General features: G+C 49.8%; 4 non-coding genes and 1 pseudogene across 4 annotated transcripts; all 5 read right to left on the bottom strand.

Annotated features, from left to right (window-relative positions):
* Positions 1-1807: 1807 nt before the first annotated feature.
* Positions 1808-27419, bottom strand: LOC120842992 (annotated as a pseudogene).
* Trnad-guc lies at positions 11419-11490 on the bottom strand. Its single transcript has one exon. It is a non-coding gene; the product is annotated as a tRNA-Asp (tRNA).
* On the bottom strand, positions 16429-16500 carry Trnad-guc. Its single transcript has one exon. It is a non-coding gene; the product is annotated as a tRNA-Asp (tRNA).
* On the bottom strand, positions 16782-16853 carry Trnad-guc. Its single transcript has one exon. It is a non-coding gene; the product is annotated as a tRNA-Asp (tRNA).
* Trnad-guc lies at positions 21920-21991 on the bottom strand. Its single transcript has one exon. It is a non-coding gene; the product is annotated as a tRNA-Asp (tRNA).
* Positions 27420-27443: the final 24 nt, after the last annotated feature.

The raw sequence follows: 27443 nt of genomic DNA, 5'->3' as shown, positions 1-27443 counted from the left end.
ATGCGCCACTATGGTGAAAGAAACATGGGGGCAACCTCGAACGAGTGAGTATAACTTCGTGTTACCGGTCGCGAAACTTGCTGTTCTGCCTCGGCCCCCGTTTTTCTTGCGTACGCATTGAAGCGGCGTGATAGCTTTGAATAGAAATCATCATTAGCGTTCAACTGCTTTTGAATGATTTTCGCTTTGCGTGTCTGATTTTTTCTTGTTTGCCGTGCGTTTTTGGTTCCATGCCCATGCCTCCCAAGCCGCGGGCCAAGGATAAGGACGGGTAGCTTTATGACAGCGTCTATTCTCCCGGCAGCTGGGAGAATAATTTTTCGAAATTTTACCGACGATCGCCTCCCATTGGTTGTCTGAAACCATACAACTGCCGGTAGAATGCAGATTTTCTTGTTCTTTCAACATCTCATGGAAACACGTTTCATGGACAACTTTTCCTGGACACGTATTGTCGACGCTGACGTTTCATCGACACTCGTTACGCGAATTGCACGCTGTAGGGACACTTCATCGCCCGTGTATCCCTCGGGCCAGTGTTAAACCCCCCCTCTTCGCCTCCGCTTTCCCTTGGCGACAGTCAATGGTCCAATGGGAGTCAACTGCCGGTTGAATTTCGGGGAAATTATTCTTCTGGCTGCCGGGAGAATAGATGTTACGTGGCTTTATAGACTGACATGGAGTCAGAGTTGGACTACTGTCTCTCGTCGGTTCTTGAGGCTGCTCGAGTAGTCAGACATTGCAAGGAAAACGTAGTCAACTATTCAAACGCAAAAAAATACAAGGGGAGTCACACAGACGCCGGCAACATCGCATTTCAATGGTTTGTTTATGGGCAAAGGCGAGCTTCTTGCCCACACTCCATTGCGCATGCGCGGCGCCGGTGGCGTCTGCTGGGGGCGCTCCAGTTTGTTTATAAACATGAGTTGGTGTATAGTTAGTTGTGCCGATCATTTGTTTGTTTGCAAATACATCACATGCACAGCGAAAGGAAACATAAAAGAGAACCATAATATATAATGGTTTTTCCGGGGAAACAATCACAAGAGAGGTGTAGATTTCAGAGTAGCGAATATTGCTTATTACATCTGATTAGTCTGGTCATTGCCTCAGGTGTATGGCTGGTGGGTGTTCCTTACATTCAATAAATGTGGACACTATTTCAGGCACTTCCGGTTCGCTGCTTATAGGCAGTGTGTGCTTTGGCTGTGGCGGAGACTTGGACAGAAGAACAGGCGACCACTGCCCTCCTGCATGGTCAAGGCAATTAGAGGTCACTTTGCCAGCGACACCTACTCCGGGTTTCGGTACCCCTCCCTTTGAAAAAATAAAAGCGCTAAACAATGCATTGCCCAGCAGTCGTTCTTCGCCCAAATGTAATGTTAGGCGTTAGAACCAGATGACAACTTATTTTTGTCCAGTTCAATGTCATTATCGATTTTCATGTTTCAGCGAGAACGTTGGGAGTTTTCATTGGCTGCCATCTTCTTGGCGCCTTTGAGCACTTACTGCTATACTCCGTGTCACCTAACAACCGACTGCTGTGGATGCTACGAGCCATTGAGGCGAATCCAAGGCACTTTGAGAGTTTCCCATAACCTTTGAGAAAAAGCACGTTTTTTCAAGATAATTTTTTTTACCGACTTGACGGATTTTGTGAATAACACATTATTTTTGGAACAACGCCACTAGATACAGACGAAGGGAAAGACTGGAGAACACGAGCATGGACAGATTGTTTTCATGTAAAGCCTAGCCAAGTGCTGTGTTCTCGGAGCCAAATTGGCTAGGAAGACTCGAACACTAATTAGGAATTCTTGTTCTTATTCCTGCAATGCACATAAAAGTTACCCAGTAAAAATGCATCTTTACTTGACATTCTTTTCAGCTAAAATTGGATCTTCTGCTAACACTCAAAGGGGAGAGATGGGGATGTAGCCAAGTGTTGAGTGTGCATGTGTTGGCGTTTGCAACTGTTGCAGATGCCACTGTGTGTAACTGCACTTTCAGCATGCTCCTTGGAGCTTGGATAATCATGCAAAAGGTAGTGATAAAACAAGCCAGAGCATCAATTAGCAAGGTGTGTCAATATAATAGGTTGCTTTGTGAACAAGTCAATGATTGAAAGGAGACAGTGTTGCTTGCAGATTGGGGGGGGGGGACCGTGGTGTAGACTGGAAACTGTTTTTCCCTTTCCAAGTATGAATGGTGTTGAGGTTAGGTGTCCTTGTGCTGTCATGCACAGTTGCCCAAATTTAATTTTTACAGTTCCAGTCTACCTCCTGGATGAAAACCCCATTTATTAGAAACTAACGGGAGAGCTGCTTTGCCAAGGCGCAGCCTCTTCAGGATGTCAGCGTGGGAGCACATGAAAAGAAAAGTCAATACTGTATTACGTTTGGGGGACATGGAAAAATGTGATGACAGTGAGTGTTTCTAAACTTTTTTTTGGTGCATTAGAATACAAGGGTCAGACCAATTAACGGCGACAAAAAGATAGCACAAAGAACGCGCAACAATGAAGCAGCCAAGCCCATGCTGCCATTGGGAGAGTACAAAAGCCTATGGTCGCATGCAGGAAGTGATCAAACGTAGCAAAGAGCAGACGAATTTGTAAGCCATATTGCTTATAATGCTTGGGGTTTCAGTACCGCAATTAGGAAAACATTGACAGCATACTAAGCTTGTGAATTTAGACTAGGATCCCTTGTAAAGAGCTGCATAAAATTGCAAGAGTTTACTGGTCACTACTTCCTTTGTGTTATTGATGAAACAATGCAGTAATTAGTGCCATGTAGGGCAAAATTATCAGGGTCACGATGATCTGCACTGCTTTAACCTATTTGCAAATAGTACATAATAAAGAAAAAGCTGCAGCACTGGCTTTTTCCGTTATGGTTCACGCTGTCAAAGTTCCCCTGGCAGGTTCGGCACATCTGACTACATGGCAGCTCCCAGAACTTGAGCCTTCGTGTTGCTCTATCGGCTGGTCGATGATCCTGGAATCGAAACTTCATTATCACAATGGATCTCATCATCTTTGACAAATTACTGCAGTTACAACTGACGTTCTCATTACTGCAGGTCGGGCTCTCGTAACAGGATAAGGAGCGGGTTTGCAAGATCCCCCCTTCCGTGCGTGTTCGCTTGGCCGAGGCAGGTGTCCTGCGAAACGAAACGTGTTATCTCAGCCTGGAACTTGGCTTCACCTGGCAGGTGAAGGGGCCTTGGAAACTTACCATCGAGTGCACGGGTGACAGGAGGGATTTGAGGGGGTCCCTCACGGGGTAACCTGGCCGAACCGGGACCTCTTTGCCTCCACAAGTTCCCTTTTGGAAGGCCTCGTAAAGGCGGCATTCATGGGTGCCGGAAAGATTCAGGAAACCTACGTTACCTGAATCAGAAGACAATTTGGAAACAAAAATTTCTTTGTGAGCCGACATCCACCTAAGCGTAATATCTTCAAAACAATATATGACATTATGGACGCTTGTAGGATTTATATCAATAAGGGACACTTGTCTGCAAGAAATACAAGATCGTCTTCTTTCTTCTACAAGCGCGCAAATAGGCATCTATTGTTTTGAAGACGTTAGACTTAGGGCTAACATCGGCCCATAAAGAACTTTATTTCGAATCATTTTCTGATTCGGGTAACGTCGTGTTTGCAACCTTTCGCGTTCTGTCCTAACCGCTAGCGTCACATTCTCATGGAGTTCCAGTTTTATGGGATGCATAGTTTACTTACCCAGGTCGAAAGATGCGATTATATCTTTCATCGGAAACTCCCGGTATATGCCACGCGGACTGCTGCACAATGCAAGGCTCATGAATCTTTGACAAAACACTCACCAGGACTCTCTGGCGCTTTCTCGGGGGCTCCTCGGTCCTGCCGGCGACGGGAAGCAGAAGTCTCGGCAGAGCTGTGCATCGAAGGCGTTTGCAGTCACCGCTGGAAAACGCAGACGTCTCTAAATGCTTGGCACAGAAACGGGGAGTCCGGTTCAAGTCCTCGGTGTCGTCATCTCGCCCGGCGACACGTAACCATTCGTGCCTTTGTGGATCCTTCTCCGGCAGAGCGAAAAACGGGAGACCTTTTCGAATATTTTTTACCTTTCGATTCGGGCACAACTTTACCACACAAACGTTCGGCATTCCACGGAAGCGAAGACGAATAAACGTTTCAACACGTGGATGTCGATCGATTCAGTGAACCTTGCTTTGAGAACGGGAAGTGGGAGCCTCGGGAAGAAGATCCTCTTCCTTTTCGTTCTCGCGGCGAGATAAGCTGCGAGCCACGCGCTTTCCACGACGGAGCCGCGTCGCCGCGTGGGCACATCACTCCCGCGTAACAAGGCGAGGAGAAAACGTAGTTCGCTCTTTTTCAAACAATAATAGCTGTATTACGTCACCTACAGCCAAAGATTTGACGTTGTTGTCAAAATATAATGTGCATGTGCCTAAAAAGAGCAATAATAATAACTTTAGCAATCTTCTCGTAGTTCGCTATTTCTATTGGTCGAATTCTATGGAGGTGGTGGAGACACGGGATGGACCCCGCAAGAGGATATAGTGCCTGTGTATTTCTATTGCTGTGAGTTTACTAGGGCGCCTTGCCATTTAGAACTGGTCATTTTTATTGACTGAAGCCCAACAAACAATATGCTTCTAAAAACAAGCTTCTCCAAAAAGCACTTGAGTGCCCCTTTAAAAATGGTCTTAATGCGAGTGCAATTTGATCGTCCTCGTGCATTTTAGTTTCTTGGACGGCAAGGATGTCGATGTTTTCCTCGTTTAAAAGCCTTTGCACCTGGTATTGTTTTTTTCTAGAGTTAAACCCTCGCACATTTAATGTGGCGCAACGAAAAGGTTGGTAACGTTCAGGTGTCATTTAAGAAAAAAGGCTTTTAAACGATCTTTTGCCAAAAGGAAAGGTTCACCCGTTTAAACCAGTTTTATAACTAAGCACATACGAAAAAGTCCGAGCGTCATTCACTCACAACGAGTCCTTGCGCTGGCGACCATCCGCGGGGATGCGGGGCTTGGGCGGTGCTCTTCGGTGCTTCTTGGGTCCCATGTGGTGCCAGGGCGGTTCGCCCCCGCCTTCGTCTTCGGGAGCGGTCTCGGCGAGAGCATCGTCCAGCTGCCGCTTGCCAGCCAGGATGGCTTCGGCATCCATGGCTTCCGCTGCTCCGCTGTCGTCTTCCTGGGGCTGCTGGTCGTCCCCGGCGTTGGCCCCGGACATTACCGGACTCTGCGTCATCCGGGAGGAGGGCTGGGTGGTGCTAGCCGCATTCTTCCCAGACTCAGCGGTCGTCGCTAGCGGTAGGCGTCGCACTCGGGTGGAGGCTTCGACCTGAGTGGTCGGGCGGACGTCCGGGCTCGTGTTCTTGGGATCTGCGGTGGGGGGTGTGATTCCTCCGGCCGCGTCTTCCGCCTCCGCCTCGTCCATTTGCAAGTCGCTCTTATCGTTGTCCACCCGTTCTTGCGCCATGGTAGCGTAAGTGCGGACGCAGTCCGCACTCTTGTGGCCAAACCGGTGGCACTCCGTGCACCGGGGGACGTGGCAGTCTCTCCTGATGTGCCCCTTGCGCCGACAGCGGAGGCACAGAGGAGCTCGTCCGGGAACCAGCACGAGGACTTTGCACCCCTCGAGACGAATCTCATGAGGGATGTCATCCACCGTGACGCCGTCTCTCAGGGTCATCTGGACGACCCTCGTGTTTGCCTCGACGCCCTCGAAGCCCCTCTCGCGGAAGTGTTCCCGGCTGACGTCCGAGACCTTCCCGTAGCGCTCGAGTTCTCGACGTACCTGACAACTGGACACGTCGTAAGGGACCCAGTGAAGCCGCAACTTGACCTCGGTGTTGGCGGGGTCAAGGACCAGGCACCGCCCACCTTTGACTCGCAGCTCCTTGGCGTCGATTAGGCACTGCTTTGCTGCTAACGTGTGCATGCGAAGCATCCACACGTGGTTCATCTGGTGGGCGCCCGCCGACGCCAACTCAGGAAGCACCTTCAAACGCAGAAGTTCCTCTCGAAAATCTTGAATGCGATACGGCCGGTCGCGGGCGTCGCAATGTAAAAAAACAGAATTTTTAGCGATGTATCCGTTGGGCAGGGGTGGCAAAATAATCTTATAGTCAGCGGAGCCTTCAACATCAGATAAGCCACGGCCAGATACGGCCGCTGATACCGCTCCTTGGGAGCTCGTCATCTTGCGTCCGAACACTTCGGTGGTCGGCCACAGACTCTATACTAACGAGGAGGGATGGGAAAAGCGGGAGTCAAACCCGAGCCGCTGAATGAACGTTCCACAGTAGTGGGAGAAAAAAAAAAAAAACAACCGGAGTTGCTGTTGTAAAAAGATAAATCCCCGTCGGGGAATCGAACCCCGGTCTCCCGCGTGACAGGCGGGGATACTGACCACTATACTTTTTTTTTCTTTATTTCCTGTTTACATTTTGGCGACAAAACACACGCACACACGTACACTTGAAGAATGCTCACAAAGAGGAATCGTGTCAGCCACTTTGGGGCTAACACTATTGCGTTAAAATCTTTTCAGACACACTAATTCATTCGGAATTGGCAACCAATCAGGAGGTTCAGACATTGCTCGATAGACTTCCCGGATATGTGCTACACTTTCTATAAAGTTTTCTCTTGCGGGGCGCGCATTAACGTCCGCATGTCGTTCACTCATTCTTGTCTTCCATAGACTATGGAGGCCGAGAAGCATAAACATGTCGTAAGGGACACCATTCTCGTTCTCGACAGGTAAAAAACGGATGCCTTGTGCAGTTAGAGGAAGGTCTTTCTTCAGCGTACGCTGAAGAACGTCCCAGTGGAATACGGCGTCCCAACATTCTATGACGTGTTCAATCGACTCAGGTTTTTTACATAGGATGCAGTTTATAGACCACGGTACAAAAATGCCTTTGTCCTTCAGCCAAGGCTTGACTGGCAGGACGTCACTATGCAATTGAAAGAAAAAAGACTTCACGGATGGCTTAACTGGCATTTTTTTAACTCTCTTTAGAACATCCTGCCCATCGCCCTCGGAGTACAATGACCTGTAGACTGGCACTGGTAACAAAACATCCACTAAATCTTTATATAGTCTTTTCTGAGTGACTGAACTGAGGTAATCTAAAGAAAAACGTACCTTTAGCATTTGAAATGAAAGAACAACTTCGCGCATAAAGCCTTGAACACTAGGGCACAATATGTTACTGGACGAAACAACAAATTCCGGCAACGCATTTTGTAATCGCACTTGCAGCACAGTACGTAAGAATACATCACTTTGGTCACGTAAAAACATAAACCTAGACACAATCTGCCGAATAAACAGGTGGGACAATCCCAGGCCACCACTTTGAACAGCGCGAAACAAATTTGTACGAGTAGAACGCTCCCAGACTGAACCCCAGATAAAGATTGCAAAAACTCTGTGCAACTTTTGTACGTTGAGGCGCGACATAGCGATAACCTGCAGTATATACCACACTTTTGCTACTAAAAATAAATTACATACTGTAGCACGCGCAAACATCGATAAGTCCCTGCCCTTCCAATTCTCCGCTTTTTCTCTCACTCTCTCCGTCGCTTCGTTCCACATTTGGGTGCTATCTCTGTAGTGCTCGAGTGGCACACCAAGATATTTCACGGGCAAGGACGTCCACTGAACATTCAGAAAGATATGAGGCGTTGTGTCCCAGCTGCCGTGCCAGAAACCTGCACATTTACCCCAATTAATTACACTGCCCGTATTTTTGCAAAAAGAGGAGGCAACACTAATGGCTTCACGCACGCTTTCTCGGTCAACACAAAAGACAGCCACATCGTCTGCGTACGAGAGAACCTTCACTTCACATGACTGTAACGTGAAGCCATGTATGTTTTCACTGTTGATTATTTTCAAACAAAAAGGTTCCAAATAGATCGCAAAGAGCAAGGGAGACAGGGGACAACCTTGCCTTACAGAAGAATTAACGTTCACACCGGCACTCATATTTTTGTTGACTATTAGCGATGTTGTACACCCAGCGTATGCCATTTTTAAACCATCTAGAATTACAGAACCTATATTCGCATGCTCTAAAATCCGAAAAAGAACCTCATGTGACACGCGATGAAATGCCTTCTCCAGGTCTAGCTGTAACATCGCTACTTGGCGTTCAAAGGTGTCACAGCATTCAAGGACACTCCTGGCAACATGAATATTCGTAAAAATGGTGCGGCCTTTAATACCGCATGTCTGGTGCGGCCCGACGAGACTTTTTATAACATTTTTTCAATCGTCTAGCCAGGACCTTCATGAAAATTTTGTAGTCTACATTCGTTAAGCAAATGGGTCGGAAGGATGACACGGACAAAAGTTTTACGGTGTCATCAGATTTCGGAATGAGAACCGTATGCGGTTTCAAAAACGACGGCGGTAAAATACTTTTATCGTAGGCCTCTTTCAGCACTTCGTATAGGGACTCTGCAGCCTCCTTCTTAAACGCTTTGTAAAAACAAGCGCCAAGACCGTCCGGTCCGGGCGTCTTTCCCACGCTTAGCTCGTCAATGGCCGCTTCTAACTCGCGAACGCTAATCGGTGCTTCCAAACTTTCACGAACGTGATCCTCCAGCCTAGGCATGAGCGATAAAAATTCGCGTTCGAAACCATCGCCTATTGGTGCTCCTTGCCCAAAAACCTCCCGATAGTACTCCACAAAAGCTCGCTCAATCGTTTTCTTATCGCGGGTGATAGTATTTTTATACTGTATTTCTTTTATCTCGTTGCGCTGGGCTTGCCTTTTTTCATCGCTAAGCGCGCGCTTCGTCGGTCTTTCGTTCGACCAAAGCCTCTCAGAACGCGCTCGCACAACCGCCCCTCTGTACTTCTCACAATCGATGACTTCAAGCTGGTTTTTTATATCTCCTATTTCTAACGCAAACTCGCCTTGTTTGGCGCTATCTTTGATTAGAAAGATTTCTAACTGACGCCGCAGTTCTTTTTATTTGTTCTTTTTCTCGTAATTTAAGGTGCTACTTGTTTCAATGGCTTTCATTTTCACCTCTTCTTTGAATAGTTCCCACTTTACACCCCACAATGTTTGTTCATCCTCGTGTAACTTCCTAAATAATTCATATACTTTAGCTCTAAAGAATTCGTCCTTCAGTAGGTTACTGTTGAGTTTCCACAGCAACCAATTCCACTTAGGCATTTTTTCTTTGTGACCAAGCGTAAACATTAACAACGCATGATCACTAAACGAGACAGGTTGGACGCTGTAGTGATCACAAAGTGGAACCAGATCAAGCGAGATATAGGCCCTGTCTAATCGGGCATGACTGAAGTCCTGGAAGTGAGTGAACGGAACGCTACCTTTGGAAGAAAGGCATGCTACGTCTTCGAGTGCGTTCTCCGCGACCCTATCATTTAAAAACAAAGCACTTTGATCTCGAATACGGGCACTATTCGCACGGTCCTCTGGCGCGCAAACACAATTAAAATCTCCGAGAAGAATGATAACCTTATCACTATCGAGGTACGCACTCAGACCTTCAAAGAAAACCTTACGTTCACACTCCCGATTCGGCGCGTAAACACAAAGGACACGCCATTCAATATTTGAAAAAGAAAAATCGCACAAGACAAATCGCCCGGACGCACACGAAACAACGGCCGTTTCGGTAATGCCTACCGACTGGCAAATGAACAGACAACAACCCCCCGACATCCCCGCTGAGTGCGCAACGCACACATTAAAAAGTGTTCGAAAAGGTTGCACCATGCGGTCCGTGTGTTCCCGGCTCTCAACTTTTGTTTCTTGAACAGCCACAATATCGAGCTAGTTTTCCGCAAACAATCTACTGAGTTGGTACTGCCGACGCCTCGCTGCCAGCCCACGGACGTTAATTGTGGCAACACGTAGGGGCGCTGCTAATTTTAGGGCCATTCCACAAAGAGAGAGACCGCATGGTGCTTACCTTAGGTCGAAGGCCCTCCCACTCGTATCGACGCGGAACTGGCGTTGAACCGTACCGAGTCCGGAGACGAGCTGCCGGCGCAGACAGTCACGGGGGTGGTTTGGCCACCCTTGGGTCGTCGACAGGAACCTTCGGCTTCATGTTGAGCCGTGGTCGCCTGAGCAGTGTCGCCTTCGGAGGCGGCTCCTCGTGGCTTGCTGTGCTAGGGTTCGTGACGTCGTCCTCGCGAGACCTTTTGATGTTAGGGCAGCTTGCCGAGGCCTCATCGTCAAGCATGGTCGCGTCGACGGCAGACTTCTCGACGACGCTGGTTTCTACGCTGCTCGTTGCAGCCCTCTCAGCCGGTGGAGCATCAGGCTCCCCAGCGTGCCGCGTAGCTTCTGCACCCAATGCAGCGTCGACCTTGCTTTGCTTCTCTTCGGCTTCCGATGCCGGCTTGACGTCTGCCCCGTCCGAGGCACCCGATGCGGCCTCCTCGGCGTCTGCAACGTCCATGAGGTGCTCTGAATTATCATCGAGCCCCATGGGTCCCGTGACGCTGGCGTAGGTACGGACGCACTGGCTCTCGTCGTGGCCGAAGCGGCGACAGAGCGCACAGCGCGGCACTCGGCACTCCCGTCGGATGTGGCCCTTGCCCTTACACCGCAGGCAAAGTGGCGCCCTGCCGGGCACCACCACCAGCGCCAGGTCACCTGCGATGCGGAGCTGGTGGGGGAGGTCGTCCACCGTGACTCCGGGCTTCAGCTTGAGGGATACCGAGCACGTCGTCGAAGCCATGTCTGTGGATCCTGAGACGCGCCACTTGTCCCGTGTAACCCCCGTCACCTTTCCGTAGGGTGCCAGGGCCGCACGTACCTCGTCGTCTTGGACGTGATGCAGCAGCCAGTGGAGCTTCAAACGGACGTCTTGGTTACACGGGTCCACCAAGACGCAGCGACGGTCTTTAACCTTGAACTCGTCAGCTGCAAGCAGCCTCTTTTTCCCCTCGTCGCTTTTGAAGGTCACTGCCCACACATGGTTATACTGATACGCCCCCAAGGTAAGCACCTCGGGGAGAAGTGCCGCCAGTGCGAGGGCGTCTCGAAAGTGTTCCAGACGGTACGGCCTGGCTTTCACGTCGGCATGTAAAAAAACGGTGTTCTGAACGGACGGTCCTGACGGCAGCGTCGGCAAAAGAAGTTCGTAATCCTGAGATGCAGCGTCAGCACTCCTTATACCGCGGCCAGGCTGGGCCGCTGGAACCGCTCCAACGGAGCTCATGATAGTACGTCCGTACGCTTCGGCGGCCGGAAGTAGAATCCCCTGACCACTATACTAACGAGGAGAGATGGGAAAAGCGGGAGTCAAACTCGAGCCGCTGAATGGACGTTCCACAGTAATAAGAGAAAAAAAAAAGAAAAAAAAGAAAACGGAGTTGTTGTCGTAAAAAGATAACTCCCCGTCGGGGAATCGAACCCCGGTCTCCCGCGTGACAGGCGGGGATACTGACCACTATACTAACGAGGAGATTTTTTTATTTCTTTATTGCAGGAGGAATGCAAAAACGGTCATGTCACTTTAAAAAAAAAGTGCTCTGCAAGGCTTATTGCAAGGCTCATTAAAATCCTCGCATTTCGAGGAGCGGTTTACAAATTTCTAGCCACTCGGGTTTCGTTTTACGGTTTGAAAACCACTTTCCACTTGCTTAACAAGGTTGAAAAAATAATGATGCACTTCTTTCACACTAGGGTCGGCATGACGGACCGCCATGCGCGACCTCCAAATACTGCACAAACCCAACAACATAATCATATCAAAAGGTATGCCATCATCGTTACTCACATTCAAGAAACGTATAACTGATTGGCTAATGCACAGTTGTTTCTTCAACGTGCGCTGGAGCACATCCCAAAAAAATACCGCATCCCAGCAAAAAATGAAAACGTGCTCGATGGTCTCAGGTTTCTTACATAAAATACAGTCTACCGACCACGGAACATCAACACCCTTTCCTTGAAGCCACACCTTAACGGGCAGTATATTGGAATGCAGTTTTAAAAAAAACGTTTTAACGGAAGCGGGAACGCACATATTCTTCACTCGCTTGAGCACATCTTGGCCCCCGCTACAGACTACAGTTCTATACAACGGGTTTGGAAACAAACTTATCAATAAATCGCGTGTAAGTGTTTTCTTGCTAACAGCAGACAAATACTCAAAAGAAAAACGGGCAGACAAAAATAACACTGCGTCTACCACCTCCTTTTGATATCCCACTAATCTCTTAAGTTCGCCGCCATGGGACGAAACGAGAAAAGATGGTAAATGAGGAGACAATTTGGTTTGTATAAATGTACGTATGAAAGGATGCTCTTGGTCTCGTAGAAAAAAGAATCGGGACACAATCTGTTTGCAAAACAAATGCGGGAGACCGAGACCACCGTGACGAATCCGATGGAAAAGATTGTCTCTCCTCATCGGCTCCCACTTTGAATTCCAGATAAACGCGGCAAAAACACGGTGAAATTTTTGCACATTCAAGCGAGCACAATGAATGGCCTGCATCACGTACCATAATTTTGCAATGAGAAAAATATTACATACTGTCGCTCTGGCAAATATGGACAGCTCACGCTGCTTCCAACGGGAAGCGCGTCTGTCCAGGTCGGCGGCGACTCCCGACCAATAGGATTTGCTTTGCCTGTAACATTTTAGTGGCACACCGAGGTAAGTGCACGGCACACGGTCCCAACACACCCCTTCAAACACCAAAGGGGTTGTGGCCCACTCTCCGTGCCAAAACCCACGGCACTTGCTCAAATTTATGGCTGCCTCTGTAGCCTTAGAGAAGTCTCTTGCCAACTTCACAACCGCGCTAATACTTGGCTTATCGCTACAAAAAACCGCGACATCATCTGCATAGCTCATGACTTTTATCTCCTCATTTTCCATCCGGAATCCGTGACATTGATTACTGTTCTGAACACTTAAACCAAAAAGTTCCAAATAGAGGTTAAACAATAACGGCGACAAGGGACATCCTTGTCTTACGGATGTTCGCACACGTATCGGTTCAGTCAATTCCCTGTTCACAATGAGCCTAGTGGTACACTCTTGGTACGCCCTTTTAACCCCGTCCAAAATACGCTCGCCCACATTCACGTGCTTTAAAACATCAAAAAGGACATCGTGCTTAACACGATCGAAAGCCTTATCTAGGTCCAGTTGAAGCATGGCAACTTGGCCCATGCCATCGTCACATGCCTCCGAAACAGTTCGGGCAACGTGCACAATCGTCAAAATAGATCGACCCTGTATTCCACAGGTCTGATGATCTCCAATGAGCTGGCAGGCAAAACTCTGGAACCTCCTCGCTAGGATTTTAGCAAAAATCTTGTAATCTACATTACACAGAGTTATCGGGCGAAAACCAGTGACTTGATGTAGTTTCGCAACGTCATCACTTTTGGGAATTAACACAGTGTATGTACGTGAAAAAGACGGCGGCAGTACTTTCCTTTCGTATGCTTTACAAATCACTTCTAAAAAAAGCGGAGCGATTACGCTTTTGTATTTCTTATAAAATTCGGCGCATAGCCCGTCCGGTCCTGGCGTTTCCGAGCTCGGCAAATCGTCTATTGCTCTCTCGACCTCTTGAAGAGTGATCGGCTCTGTGAGGTTTTCCTTCTCCTCTTCCGTTAGTTGCGGCAGGGACTCTAGAAGTTTTCCACACATAGGGTCCTGCCTTCCTTTAACTTGGGTTTCAAAAACTTGCCTCTAGTGTGCGACAAACGCCTGCTCAATACTACCGGGGCTCGTGTTAATCACTCCGTTGTACTCGATTTCGCCAATTTCGTTGCGAAGCGCGAACCTTTTCTCATCCGCCAAAGACCGTTTAGTAGGCTATTCTCCCATCAAGTACTTCTCTGATCGAGCCCGAACAATGGCTCCGCGGTAACGCTCTTGATGAAAATGCGCCAGGTGTTGCTTAACCGTTTCCAAATCTTTAAAAGCTGTGCCGGGTCGCTCACACTCAGCTCTTGACAGAGCTTGCAAATCTTCGATTAAGCCACGTTCGTCGCAACGTGCCTCGTACGCTAAAATCGACGACCTTTCGATAGCGAGCATCTTTACTTCCTGTTTGATGAGCTCCCATGTCTCGAATACATCGTCCCTTGCGGCTTTAAAAAACGTTTTGAAGACGTTATCTACCGCTGTAAGAAAACTTTCATCATCAAGCAGTTTTGTGCTAAGCTTCCACAGCTTCCAGTTAAACTTGGCCTTGGGCGGCGCTTTTTCGCCGATCGTTGTCGAAATCATGCAATGATTCGAAAAAAACACTGGTGTGACGCGATACTTTCTTAGCATTGCTGCCGCGGAGGCCGATACGTATACTCTATCTAGGCGCGCATGAGACGACGCTTGGAAATGGGTGAAACGAATCTCGCTCGTTTCATTCGTCACCGTTCCGGCGTCAACCAAGTCAAAGTCTTCAACCAGTTCGCTTAAAACTTGCGCACTGTTGTCGCTGCTCCGCCTCAGGGGCGTCCTGTCTGCTGCCCTTACAACGCAGTTAAAATCGCCCAACAACACAATCGTTTTATTACAATCTAGAAAACGGCGTAAGCCAATAATAAAGGAAACACGGTCTTTAACCGTACTAGGCGCATACACACAAACAATTCGCCACTGAAAAGACGCCAAGGAAAAATCACACATGATGAACCGCCCTTCCGTGTCGGTGGTTACAGCTAACTCCGACAAGGGCAGGGATTTTTTAAGAAAAAGAAAACATCCGGCAGAAAAACCAACCGCGTGGGTGACACAAACTTCGTACGACTGCAGAAAAGGCCTAAGCGCACTAGCAACCTGTTCCTCCTCAGCCATTTTAGTCTCTTGCACCGCTAAGAAATCGGGTTTCTCTTTAAGCAGCAAACGCTGTAATTGGTATTGTTTTTTCCTGGCGCTCAAACCTCGAACATTTAGCGATGCGACCGTTATTGCTGGTTGGAAAGTACAAATCATGTGTCTTGCTGTAGCACTTGCATTGGCATTCGGACGTCAGTCTTTGTAACCAGGCGTCAGCCGCCTTACTTGCTGTTGAGTCGCCTCCGGTCATCTGGGGTTAAGGTGGGCGTGGGCTGGAAACGCCCCTTCTTTGTCCTCTCCATCCAAGGGTTGGGCCTGGGTGTCATGCCCGGCGTCGATGGAGGGTTCTCGTCGAGGCCACGCTTGATGGACTCGGTGGTTTCGTCCATAGTGTCGTGACCTTCGGAAGGCGCCTTCTTGAAAGTCGGGGGGAGGCCTCGCGCGGGGCTGCGGTCTTCTCCATTGGCGTCGCCGTGGGAGGGGGTGCCGCGCTGCCTGGTTCAGGAATGCCACCAGCCACCTCCTTCTTGTCCCTTACAGGCGAGATTTCAGTCGAGCCGTCCGCTCAAACAGGATGGCTGCAGGGCTCACCAGACGGTGAAGCTTCGTCTTGTTGTCCCTGAGCGGAACGCTCAGCCTCGTCGACATCCATGGTTAGGGGCGAAAGGTCTTCCGCCGCCGCTCCACCAGTTACTCGGGCGTAGGTCTTTACGCACTCCTCCTTCTCGTGGCCGAAACGTGAGCACACCGAGCACTTAGGCACGCGGCAGTCGCGCCTGATGTGCCCGGCACGCTTACAGCGCAGGCAGACCGGCGCACTCCCCGGGATTACGATAAGGACGTTCGCCCCCTGAAGCCGCAGCTGATGAGGCATTCCGTCGGGCGTGACGCCGCTCTTCAGCGTCATGCTTGCCACCCGGGTAGTTGACTCGATCGATGCCCTGGAATCCCTCGACGCGCCACTTCTCACGTGCGACTTCTATAACCTTGCCGTAGGGTTCCAAAAACTTGCCCACCGCGTCGTCCGTCACATGATACGGGACCCAATGGAGACGTAGGCGGACTTCCGTGCTGCTGGGGTCGATGACGACACACCTCAGGTCCTTCACCTTCAACTCTTTGCAGTCGATGAGCCGCTTCTTGGCTTCCGGCGTTCGCACCGTGGCTAACCAGACATGGTTCATCTGGAAAGCACCGAGCACCACTATCTCGGACAGGACGGCGCACCGCTTCAGTTCTTGCCGGAAATCTTCGATACGATAGGGGCGGCCTCTCAGATCGCAGTGCAAAAGTACTGAATTTAAAATCGTAGCACCCATTGGGATGGGAGGCAACACCGCCTTGTAGTCGTCGGCAGACGATGACGCAGCAAAAGTACCGCGGCCAACAGGGGCCATTGTCGCAGCTCCGTTGGAGCCAGCCATCCTGCGACCGTTCTCGGCGAGTGCCAGAAGCAGAATCCCACCACTATACTAACGAGGAGAGATGGGAAAAGCGGGAGTCAAACTCGAGCCGCTGAATGGACGTTCCACAGTAATGGGAGAAAAAAAAAAAAAAAAAACAAAAAAAAACGGAGTTGCTGTCGTAAAAAGATAACTCCCCGTCGGGGAATCGAACCCCGGTCTCCCGCGTGACAGGCGGGGATACTGACCACTATACTAACGAGGAGGGATGGGAAAAGCGGGAGTCAAACTCGAGTCGCTGAATGGACGTTCCACAGTAGTGGGAAAAAAAACAAAAAAAAAACGGAGTTGCTCTCGTAAAAAGATAACTCCCCGTCGGGGAATCGAACCCCGGTCACCCCCGTGACAGGCGGGGATACTGACCACTATACTAACGAGGAGGGATGGGAAAAGCGGGAGTCAAACTCGAGCCGCTGAATGGACGTTCCACAGTAGTGGGAGAAAAAAAAAAAAAAAAAAAACGGAGTTGCTCTCGTAAAAAGATAACTCCCCGTCGGGGAATCGAACCCCGGTCTCCCGCGTGACAGGCGGGGATACTGACCACTATACTAACGAGGAGTTTTTTTTTTTTTTTAATTGCCTGCTTGGCATACCAAACAAATACATGCAACACACAGAACACAAAATGTTAAAAAACGCCCGCCCTTCCCATGCCGGCGCAAATGGTTTAAAATGCCTTCAGGGCGACCAGAGTATCCATCACAGGCAGCCATTCAGGCTGCTCATTTTGGGCTTTGTACACTTCCCTGATGTACGCAACACTCTCAATAAAATAGTCCCTCACGGGACGTGCATCTGCGTCAGCATGTCGCACGGCCATTCTTGTTCGCCACATACTGTGCAGGCTCAATACCATGAACATGTCATAGGGCACGCCCCCTTCACTGCCAACGGGGAGGAAACGAATGCCATACTCTGTTATTGGCAGATCCTTTTTCAGAGTTCGTTGTAAAATGTCCCAGTGGAATACTGCATCCCAGCAGTCCAAGAAGATGTGGTTTATAGTTTCTGGTTTTCGACATAGCAAACAGTTAACTGACCAGGGAGCAAATAGTCCTTTTTCCTCAAGCCAGGGTTTAACAGGGAGTGTGCCACTATGCAGTTGAAAAAAGAACGTTTTTACAGATGGCCTAACAGGCATTTTTTTTTGTTTTTTGAGAACATCTTTGCCAGGGCCAGCGCAACAAGAAGATCGGTAAAGAGGCTCTGGCCACACCACGTCTACCAAGTCTCTGTACAAACGTTTTCGCGATACAACACTCAGGTACTCAAATGAAAAACGCACCTTCAGGAACTGGAAGGCTCGGACAACTTCATGCAGAAAACCACGCACCCCAGGACAATCAACCTTACTAGACGAGACAACAAAATCGGGTAGTGCATAACAGAGGCGAACTTGCAATACAGTCCGCAAAAATAAATCCCTCTGATCACGCAAGAAAATAAAACGGGCCACAACCTGCCGAAGAAACAAATGGGCTAATCCCAGCCCCCCACTTTGCACAGAGCGAAACAGGTTGGTACGACTAGTGCGTTCCCATCCTGATCCCCAAACGAAAACTGCAAAGACTCTATGCAATTTCTGAACGCTGGCCCTCGTCATCCAGAGCGCTTGAAGTACATACCAGACTTTAGCCACAACAAAAAGGTTACAAACTGTCGAGCGAGCAAACATTGACAAATCACGACCCCCCCACTTGAGTGTTTTCGCTCGGACCTCTTCGATTTCCTCTTTCCAATACTCCGTAGTGTCACGGTAATGCTCGAGTGGCACCCCGAGGTACTTTGCCGGTGAACGGGTCCATTGAATATTTTCGAAAACACGAGGTGCACTTTCCCAGCTGCCGTGCCAAAATCCCACGCACTTACCCCAATTGACGACACTACCTGACATCTTACAAAATAAATTAGCCACCCTTACGACTTCTCAAACACTTTCTGTATCCTCACAGAAAACAGCTATCTCATCCGCGTAGGCAAGAACCTTAACTTCACTCGACATCAACCGATAGCCCCTTATTCGTTCATTATACAAAAGCTTTAGACAAAACGGTTCGAGGTAAACAGCAAACAACAGGGGTGATAACGGGCACCCCTGTCTGACCGACGACTGAACTTGAAAACTTTTACTAACTTCCCTATTAATAATAATGCTCGAAGAACAGTCCGTGTAAGACATTTTAACCCCCTCTAGAATTACCGAGCCAACATTGACGTGCTCTAAAATGCGGAAAAGAACATCATGCACAACGCGATCGAAAGCCTTTTCCAAGTCGAGTTGCAGCATGGCTACTCGCCCTTGAAATGCATCGCAACACTCTAAAATACTTCTCGCGACATGGATATTGGTGAAAATTGTTCGTCCCTTAATTCCACATGTTTGATGAGGCCCAACAATTGATGATATGACGCCTTGCAACCCTCTTGCTAAAACCTTCATGAACACTTTATAATCTGCGTTGGTCAGACTTATAAGGCGGTAGGACTTCACCGATAAAAGCTTTGCTGGATCGTCAAACTTAGGTATTAAAACGATATCAGTTTTACGGAAAGACGGTGGCAGCTCTTTTTTGTCATACGCTTCCATTACCACGCGGTGTAAAGCCACAGCTACATCGCTTTTGAATGCTTTGTAAAAAGCAGCGCCTAAGCCATCGGGCCCAGGCGACTTTCCAGGAGCTAGTTCATCGATTGCCCGTTCAATTTCTTGCAGACAAATTGGTACCTCGAGACTCGCTTTAACTTCGGCATCTAACTTGGGCATGAGTGGTAGAAACTCGCGATCAAATCCTTCTTCTGCACGCTTACTATGCCCCAGAAGATCTTGATAATGTTCCACGAATGCGCGTTCAATTAGTTCTTTTTCGCGAGTCATGGAGGCGCCGTACTGTATTTCTATTATGTTATTTTGTGATGCGTACTTCTTTTCATCGTTAAGCGAGCGCTTGGTTGGTGTTTCACCCAACCACAGACGCTCGGCGCGGGCTCTTATCGCAGCTCCTTTGTATCTTTCTACATCAATAAGTTCCAGTTTGCTTTTAACTTGTTTAATTTCTTTTGTAAACTTTCCGGGTTGCGCGCTCTCCGTGCTTAATACGAAATCTAGCTGACACTGCAACTCTTTTTCTTTCTCTTTTTCTTGCCGGCGTAAAATACATGATCTTTCGATCGCTCTTATTTTAACGTCATTCTTGAACTGCTCCCAAAGTTCAGCAAAGTTTCGCGTCCCAGACGCCAGCATTTGTCCAATGCGTCCTTTCATATCATTCGTAAAAGTTTTATAATTCAGAAGCTTATCATTAAATTTCCAAAGATCCCAGTTAAACCGTGATTTTACTTCTTTTCGCCCAATTGTAAAGAGGACTAAACTATGGTCACTAAAAGATACGTTCTTAACTTCATAGTTTTCACACAGTGGAACAAGACACGCAGAGACGTACGCCCTATCCAAGCGAGCGTGGCTGTCACGTTGAAAGTGCGTAAACTGGGGAGAATTAGTATGGGACAACACATAGCCAATATCCTCAAAATTACTGTCTTGCAATACCAGGTTCAAAAATAGAGCACTCTGATCCCGAACAGGCTGCCTGCGCACTCTGTCTTCTGCTGCGCACACACAGTTAAAGTCCCCAACAAAATGACAAGTCTTTCGCATTTTATGTAATATTCAACACGTTCAAAGAACACTTTTCGTTCATATTCACGATTTGGGGCGTAAACACATATTGCCCGCCACTGTGAGCCAGAAAAGAAGTCACAAACAGCTAAACGGCCTGTTTCGCATACTGTTACTGTCTCTTCAACAATACCCAACGAATTGCGCAGAAACAGAGCACAACCTCCTGACATTCCAACAGAGTGACACACGCAGACATTGTATCGAGCTCTGAAAGGCTGCACCATGCGGTCCGTTTGCTCCACACTTTCAACCTTCGTTTCTTGGACGGCGACTATGTCTAGATCGTGTTCTAGAAAAAGGCGGCTGAGCTGGTACTGTCGTCGCCTTGCTCCCAGGCCCCGCACGTTCAACGTCGCGACGCGGAGAGGTATCGTAAGGTTCACTGCCATTTAAGAGTTAGAGCAAACGGGTCGCATGGTGCTTACCTCGGGTCGCTGAGAACGGCGACAAACTCACAGTCTTGTTGCGTCGCTCGGTGCACCCACCCATGGGATCGCTGAACACCTCATTACATGCCTCGCCGTGAAGACGCGAAGCCGCCGTCCTGTCAGAGTCACGTCGGTCTCCAGTTCAATAAGCGGCCGCCTAGCCGAGCGCGGGCCCTCGCTGCTATGGGGGCGATATCACCGACGCACGTCTTTCCGGCGGAATGTTGGGCTTCGGCTTGACGGTTGCCCGGCGCACTTAAGCCGTTTTGGGAGGCGGCTCATCGGGGAGGGCCTCACCGGAGTTGGGTCTTTCGTCGACGCCTTCTTCACGAGCTCGCTTGGCGACAGCGCCGCTGGTGCCTGCCACCTCGACACTCATGGCTTCCGGCTTTTTGCAGGACGTCGTCGCAGGGACCGAATTTGCGGTCTTGGTGCCCTCCGCCGAAGGGGTGTCGCCTATTACTGGCTCTGCAGGTTGCAGGCGCTGCTCTCCTTCACCCTCAAAATCTTTCTTATCCCCAGCGGTACGGTCAGGGGGCGTTGCCCCTAGAAGTGGTCCACCAGCTTCGTCGCAGGCAGCTGCCTCGGACTCGGCCACGTCCATAAGATGTTCAGCCTCGTCCTCGTTTCCTAAGAGCCCCGTGACGAACGCGTAGGTCCTAACGCACTGGCTCTCGTCATGACCGAAGCGTCGACAGAGCACACAACGCGGTACACGACACTCCCTCCGTATGTGCCCCTTCCCCCGGCACCGAAGGCAGAGCGGTGCCCTGCCTGGGACGACCACCAGGACCAGGTCGCCGGCGACACGCAGTTGATGTGGGAGGGCGTCCACCGTGACTCCAGCCTTGAGCCTGAGGGACACCGAGCGCGTTGTTGAGCACACGCCCGCGGCCCGCCACTGGTCTCTGACGACTTCCGTAACCTTGCCATAGGGTGCCAGGGCCACTCGCACTTCATCGTCGGGAACGTGGTGCAGCAGCCAGTGTAACTTCAGGCGTGTGTCCTGGTTGCTCGGGTCGGCCACGATACACCGGCGCCCCTTAACGGCCAGCTCGCCGGCGGCGAGCAGCTTCTTTTTTCCTTCGGCACTCTTGAGGGTAACCGCCCACACGTGATTGTATTGGTACGCCCCCATGGTGACCACCTCGGCGAACAGTGTCGCGCTGAGAAGGGCCTCGCGAAAATGTTCCAGACGGTAGGGCCTTGCACTCACGTCGGCATGCAAAAAAACTGTATTCAAAACTGTAGTACCTATTGGAAGTGGCGGCAGAATGACTTGGTATTCCTGGGCAACAGCGTCAGAGTTCCTGTTACCGCGGCCAGCGGCCGCTGAAACCGCTCCCGGGGAGCTCATGATTGACACGTCCGTACGCTGCGGCGGCCGGAAGTGGAATCCTACTAACGAGGAGGGATGGGAAAAGCGGGAGTCAAACTCGAGCCGCTGAATGGACGTTCCATAGTAGAGGGAGAAAAAAAACAAAAAAAAAAACGGAGTTGCGGTCGTAGAAAGATAACTCCCCGTCGGGGAATCGAACCCCGGTCTCCCGCGTGACAGGCGGGGATACTGACCACTATACTAACGAGGAGAGATGGAAAAAGCGGGAGTCAAACTCGAGCCGCTGAATGGACGTTCCACAGTAGTGGGAGAAAAAAAAAACAAAAAAAAAACGGAGTTGCGGTCGTAAAAAGATAACTTCCCGTCGGGGAATCGAACCCCGGTCTCCCGCGTGACAGGCGGGGATACTGACCACTATACTAACGAGGAGGATGGGAAAAGCGGGAGTCAAACTCGAGCCGCTGAATGGACGTTCCACAGTAGTGGGAGAAAAAAAAAAACAAAAAAAAAACGGAGTTGCGGTCGTAAAAAGATAACTCCCCGTCGGGGAATCGAACCCCGGTCTCCCGCGTGACAGGCGGGGATACTGCCCACTATACTAACGAGGATTTTTTTTTTCTTTATTGCCGGCTTGGAACATAAACGTAGTTGAACAATCGCACAAAAATTGGAAGGTTAAAAGCATCCGGCTCGGCCTAGCCGGCGCACATGGTTTAAAAGACTCTCAGGGCGACAAGACTGTCTAACACTGGAATCCAGTCAGGCTGTTCACTCTGTGCTCTGTACAATTCTCTTAAGTGAACAATATGCTCGATAAAGTAATCCCGCACGGGGCGAGCATCGACGTCAGCATGTCGCACAGCCATCCTCGATTTCCACATGCTGTGCAGGGCCAAGGCCATAAACATGTCGTAGGGAACGCCCCCTTCATTTTCTACGGGAAGAAAACGGATGCCATAGGATGACACTTGGAGACCCTTTTTTAAAGTACGCTGCATAATGTCCTACTGGAATATCGCATCCCAGCAATCCAAGAAAATATGATCGATAGTCTCGGGTTTCCGGCACAAGAGGCAGTTAATCGACCAAGGAACAAAAATGCCTTTTTCTTCAAGCCATGGCTTAACGGGAAGCGTGCCGGTGTGTAGCTGAAAAAAGAAAGACTTCACGGCTGGCCTTACTGGCATCCGCTTAACTCTTTTAAGGACATCCTGGCCCGGGCCCTCACTGAAAAGAGTCCGATACAAAGGCACAGGGAAGACCACCTCGACTAAGTCTTTGTACAGGCGCTTTCGTGTAACTTCGCTTAAGTACTCCAACGAAAATCGAACCTTGAGAAAATGGAAAGCCAAAATCACTTCGCGCAGAAAACCTCGAACCCGGGTACATCTGACATCACTCGAGGACACAACAAACTCCGGCAATGCATTACGGAGCCTAACTTGTAATGCAGACCGCAGAAAAGCATCCCCCTGATCCCGCAGGAACATAAATCTTGACACCACTTGCCGCAGAAATAGATGAGCCAGGCCTAGCCCGCCACTTTTCACAGAGCGGAACAAATTTGTACGCCCGGTTCGCTCCCACACCGACCCCCACACAAAAATCGCGAACACTCGGTGAAACTTTTGAACGCTTACTCTAGACATACACAAAGCCTGGAGCACGTACCAGACTTTAGCAACGATAAACAAATTACAAACTGTGGAGCGGGCAAACATTGAAAGATTTAGACCCCCCCACTTTGCCGTTTTATCCCGAGCCCTCTCGACCTCTTCCCTCCAATACTCAGTAGAATCGCGGTAGTGCTCAAGCGGCACTCCGAGGTACCTGCCCGGCAAACAAGACCAAGTAACTCTTTCAAAAACAGCTGGTGTACTTTCCAAGCTACCAAGCCAGTAGCCCACGCATTTATCCCAATTGATAACACTGCCCGAAAATTTACAAAAATTAAGTGCTTCTTTGACTACCTCGCAAACGCTTTCTTTGTCCTCGCAGAAGACGGCAATGTCGTCTGCGTATGAAAGTATCCTGACTTCGCTCGACAACAACCTAAAACCGCGTATTCTTTCATTAAAAAGGAGTTTTAAACAAAAAGGCTCTAAATAGAGAGCAAACAACAATGGCGATAATGGGCACCCTTGCCGTACCGAGGAGAGGACTTGAAAACTTTCTGTAACTTTCTTATTAACAATCACACTCGCATAACACTCCGCGTAGGACATTTTAACCCATTCCAACAATAAAGACCCAACGTTCACGTGCTCTAAAATACAAAAAAGGACGTCATGTGCTACTCTATCGAACGCCTTTTCCAAATGAAGCTGCAACATAGCTACGCGACCTTCGAAAGCATCACAACATTCCAAGATACTTTTTGCTACGTGTATGTTAGTTGCAATCGTTCGCCCCTTGATGCCACATGTTTGATGGGGTCCGACGATAGATTTTATTACACCTTGCAGCCTTCGCGCTAAGACCTTCATGACGATTTTATAGTCTACGTTTGTTAGGCTAATGGGACGGTAGGACTTAACAGACAACAGTTTCGCGGGATCATCACTTTTGGGGATTAATACTATATACGTTTTCCGGAAGGATGGAGGCACTGCTTTTCTATCGTACGCCTCCGTTATCGTGCGGTGCAGGACCTCAGCCACTTCAGCTTTGAAAGCCTTGTAGAAGGCGGCACATAAGCCGTCGGGACCGGGCGATTTTCCTGGAGTCAGTTCATCAATAGCCTTCTACTTCTCTCACGTTAATCGGTGCCTCAAGGCCGGCTTTAATTTCATCATCTAATTTTGGCATGAGGGGCAAAAGGACGCTGGCAAATCCTTCTTCCACGTGTCTGCGGCGACCCAAAAGATCTTGGTAATATTCCACGAAAGCGCGTTCGATGGTCTTTTTATCGCGAGTCACCAGGGCCCCATGCTCTATTTCTTTTATTTCATTTTGCGTCGCAATACTTTTCTCGTCCCCAAGTGAACGCTTCGTCGGCGTTTCACCCAACCACAGACGTTCGGCGCGGGCTCTTATCACGGCTCCTCTATATTTTTCGATATCGATAAGCTCCAGTTTACTTTTAACTTCTTTTATTTCTCTCGTAAACTTTCCGGGTTGTGCACATTCAACGCTTAAAAGGAAATCTAACTGACACTGTAGCACTTTTTCTTTTTGCTTTTCCTGGCGGCGTAAGATACACGATCTTTCAATCGCGTTAATTTTGACTTCGTCTTTAAAGTGCTCCCACAGTTCAACAGCATTTCCCGACTCAGCTTCCAGCAATTTCCCAATGCTTTGTTTTACCCCGTCTATAAAAATCTCATCTCTCAGCAGCTTATCATTAAATTTCCACAATTCCCAGTTGAACTGCGATTTTGTTTCCTTTGATCCGATAGAAAAAAATACCAGGCTATGATCACTGAAAGAAACGTGTTTCACTTCGTAATTTTTGCACAGTGAAACCAGGGCTGCGGAGATATACGCTCTGTCTAACCTCGCATGACTCTCGCGTTGGAAGTGTGTAAACTGGGGAAAATCTGCCTTCGACAAAACAAACCCGACGTCCTCTAAATTGCACTCCTGCACTAACGAGTTAAAAAATAAAGAACTTTGGTCCCGAAGCGGCAGCTGTCGCGCCCTGTCTTCTATTGCGCAGACGCAGTTAAAATCACCCAAAAAAATAACAAATCTTTCACAGTTTAGATAAGATTCAACGTGTTCGAAAAAAATTCTCCCATCACTCTCCCGGTTTGGCGCATAAACGCAGATAGCTCGCCACAGCAACCCCGAAAAAGAAAAATCACAAACAATCAAGCGACCTGATTCACAGACAATCACTGTTTCTTCTACAATTTCCAAAGAATTACGCAAAAAAAGAGCACAACCCCCTGATGTACCAACGGAGTGGCACACACATACATTGTATCGTGATCTGAAAGGTTGCACCATGCGGTTCGTCTGCTCTTCGCCTTCCACCTTTGTCTCTTGGACAGCGACTACGTCAAGGTCGTTTTCCAGGAATAGGCGGCTCAGCTGGTACTGCCGCCGCCTTGCTCCCAGGCCTCGCACGTTCAGCGTGGCGACGCGAAGTGCTGTCTCAAGGCTTACTGCCATCTAACACTAGATCAAACGGGCCGCATGGTGCTCACCTCAAGTCGCTGAAAACCGGCGACAGACTCACAGTCCCGGTGTGCCGCCCGGTGGGTCCGACGAGAGGGTTCGCCGAAAGTTCGGTCCACAAAGCGGCGGCACAAGGACATCGTCCCCTCGGAGTCCTGTCGGTTTCCAATCCGAGAAGAGGTGCCCGACAAAAAAAAAAAAGAGCCTTCGCTTCTACGGGGGCGGTGTCGCCGGTGTCGCCGGTGTCGCCGTTGGTCGCCGCTCCGGAGGGATGTTGGGCTTAGGCTTGATGCTTGCCCGACGCACAGGAGCCGCTTTTCGGGGCGGTTCCCCGGGAAGGGCCGCACTTACGGTTAGACCTTCGTCGACGTCTTCGCGAGCCCGCTTGGGGACTGCGCCGCTGGAGCCTGCCTCCTCGACGGTCATGGCTTCCGACTCCTCGCTGGGCGTCGCCGCCACAGCCGAAACTGCGGTCTCTGTGACACCTTTCGGAGCAGGGGTATCGCCCTCAGGCTGCGCCTCAGGCTGACGGCGTCGCCCACCGTCGCTCCCGCTGTCGGCTCTGCCCCCGGCGGAAAGCTCGGTGGGCGTCGCCTCTGTGGGAGGCTCGCCACCTTCGCCGCCGGCTGCTTCTTGGGACTCGACCACATCCATGAGTAACTCAGACGTGTCCTCATTCCCCACGGGCCCCGTGACGCTTACGTACACATCGCGACACTGTTAGCGCGAACACGACATCGGCACATTTTCGCATTTTACTTCTAAATAGTATTAGCGAGCGCGAAATTTTATCGCTTACTTTATAAAACTAAATTACCTCTTTCTGTAGCAATAATAACTTGGATGAAATCCCTTGGTTTCAAAGAGAAAAACTGGAAAAACCGGCGACCGCTTGTTCGCGCTAACAGTGTCGCGCTCTGTACGTCCTTACGCACTGGCTGTCTTCGTGGCCGAAGCGCCGACAGAGCACAACGCGGCACACGACACTCTCGACGAATGTGGCCTTTCCCTCGGCACCGGAGGCACAGCGGCGCCCTGCCCGGTACAACCACGAGCGCCAGGTCCCCAGCGACGCGCAGCTGATGAGGGAGGGAGTCCACTGTGAGTCCGGCCTTGAGCCTGATGGACACCGAGCGCGTCGTGGACCACATGCCGGCGCACCCCTGGGCCCGCCACATGTCTCTGGTGACTTCCGTCACCTTTCCGTATTGCGCCAAGGCCACTCGCACTTCGTAGTCCGGGACGTGGTGCAGCAGCCAGTGGAGCTTCAGCCGCGTGTCCTGGTTGCTTGGGTCGACAACGACGCACCGTCCTTCCTTGACTGTGAAATCCCCGGCGGCGAGCAGTTTTTTCTTGCCCTCGACACTCTTGAAGGTGACGGCCCAAACGTGGTTGTACTGGTACGCCCCCAAGGCGACCACCTCGGGGAGCAGCGCTAGGCCAACCAGGGCGTCACGAAAATGTTCCAGACGGTATGGCCTCATGGTCACATCGGCGTGCAAAAAAGCAGTATTCAAAATTGTTGTACCTGTTGGAAGCGTTGGCAGGATAACTTGGTAGTCCTGTTCGGCAGAAGCCAT

This window comes from Ixodes scapularis, unplaced genomic scaffold (assembly GCF_016920785.2).
Source record: "Ixodes scapularis isolate PalLabHiFi unplaced genomic scaffold, ASM1692078v2 ptg000822l_1__unscaffolded, whole genome shotgun sequence".
Classification (NCBI taxonomy): Eukaryota; Metazoa; Arthropoda; class Arachnida; order Ixodida; family Ixodidae; genus Ixodes; species Ixodes scapularis.
The sequence above is the reverse complement of the archived record's forward strand: the minus strand, read 5'-3'. Positions and strand labels throughout refer to the sequence as shown.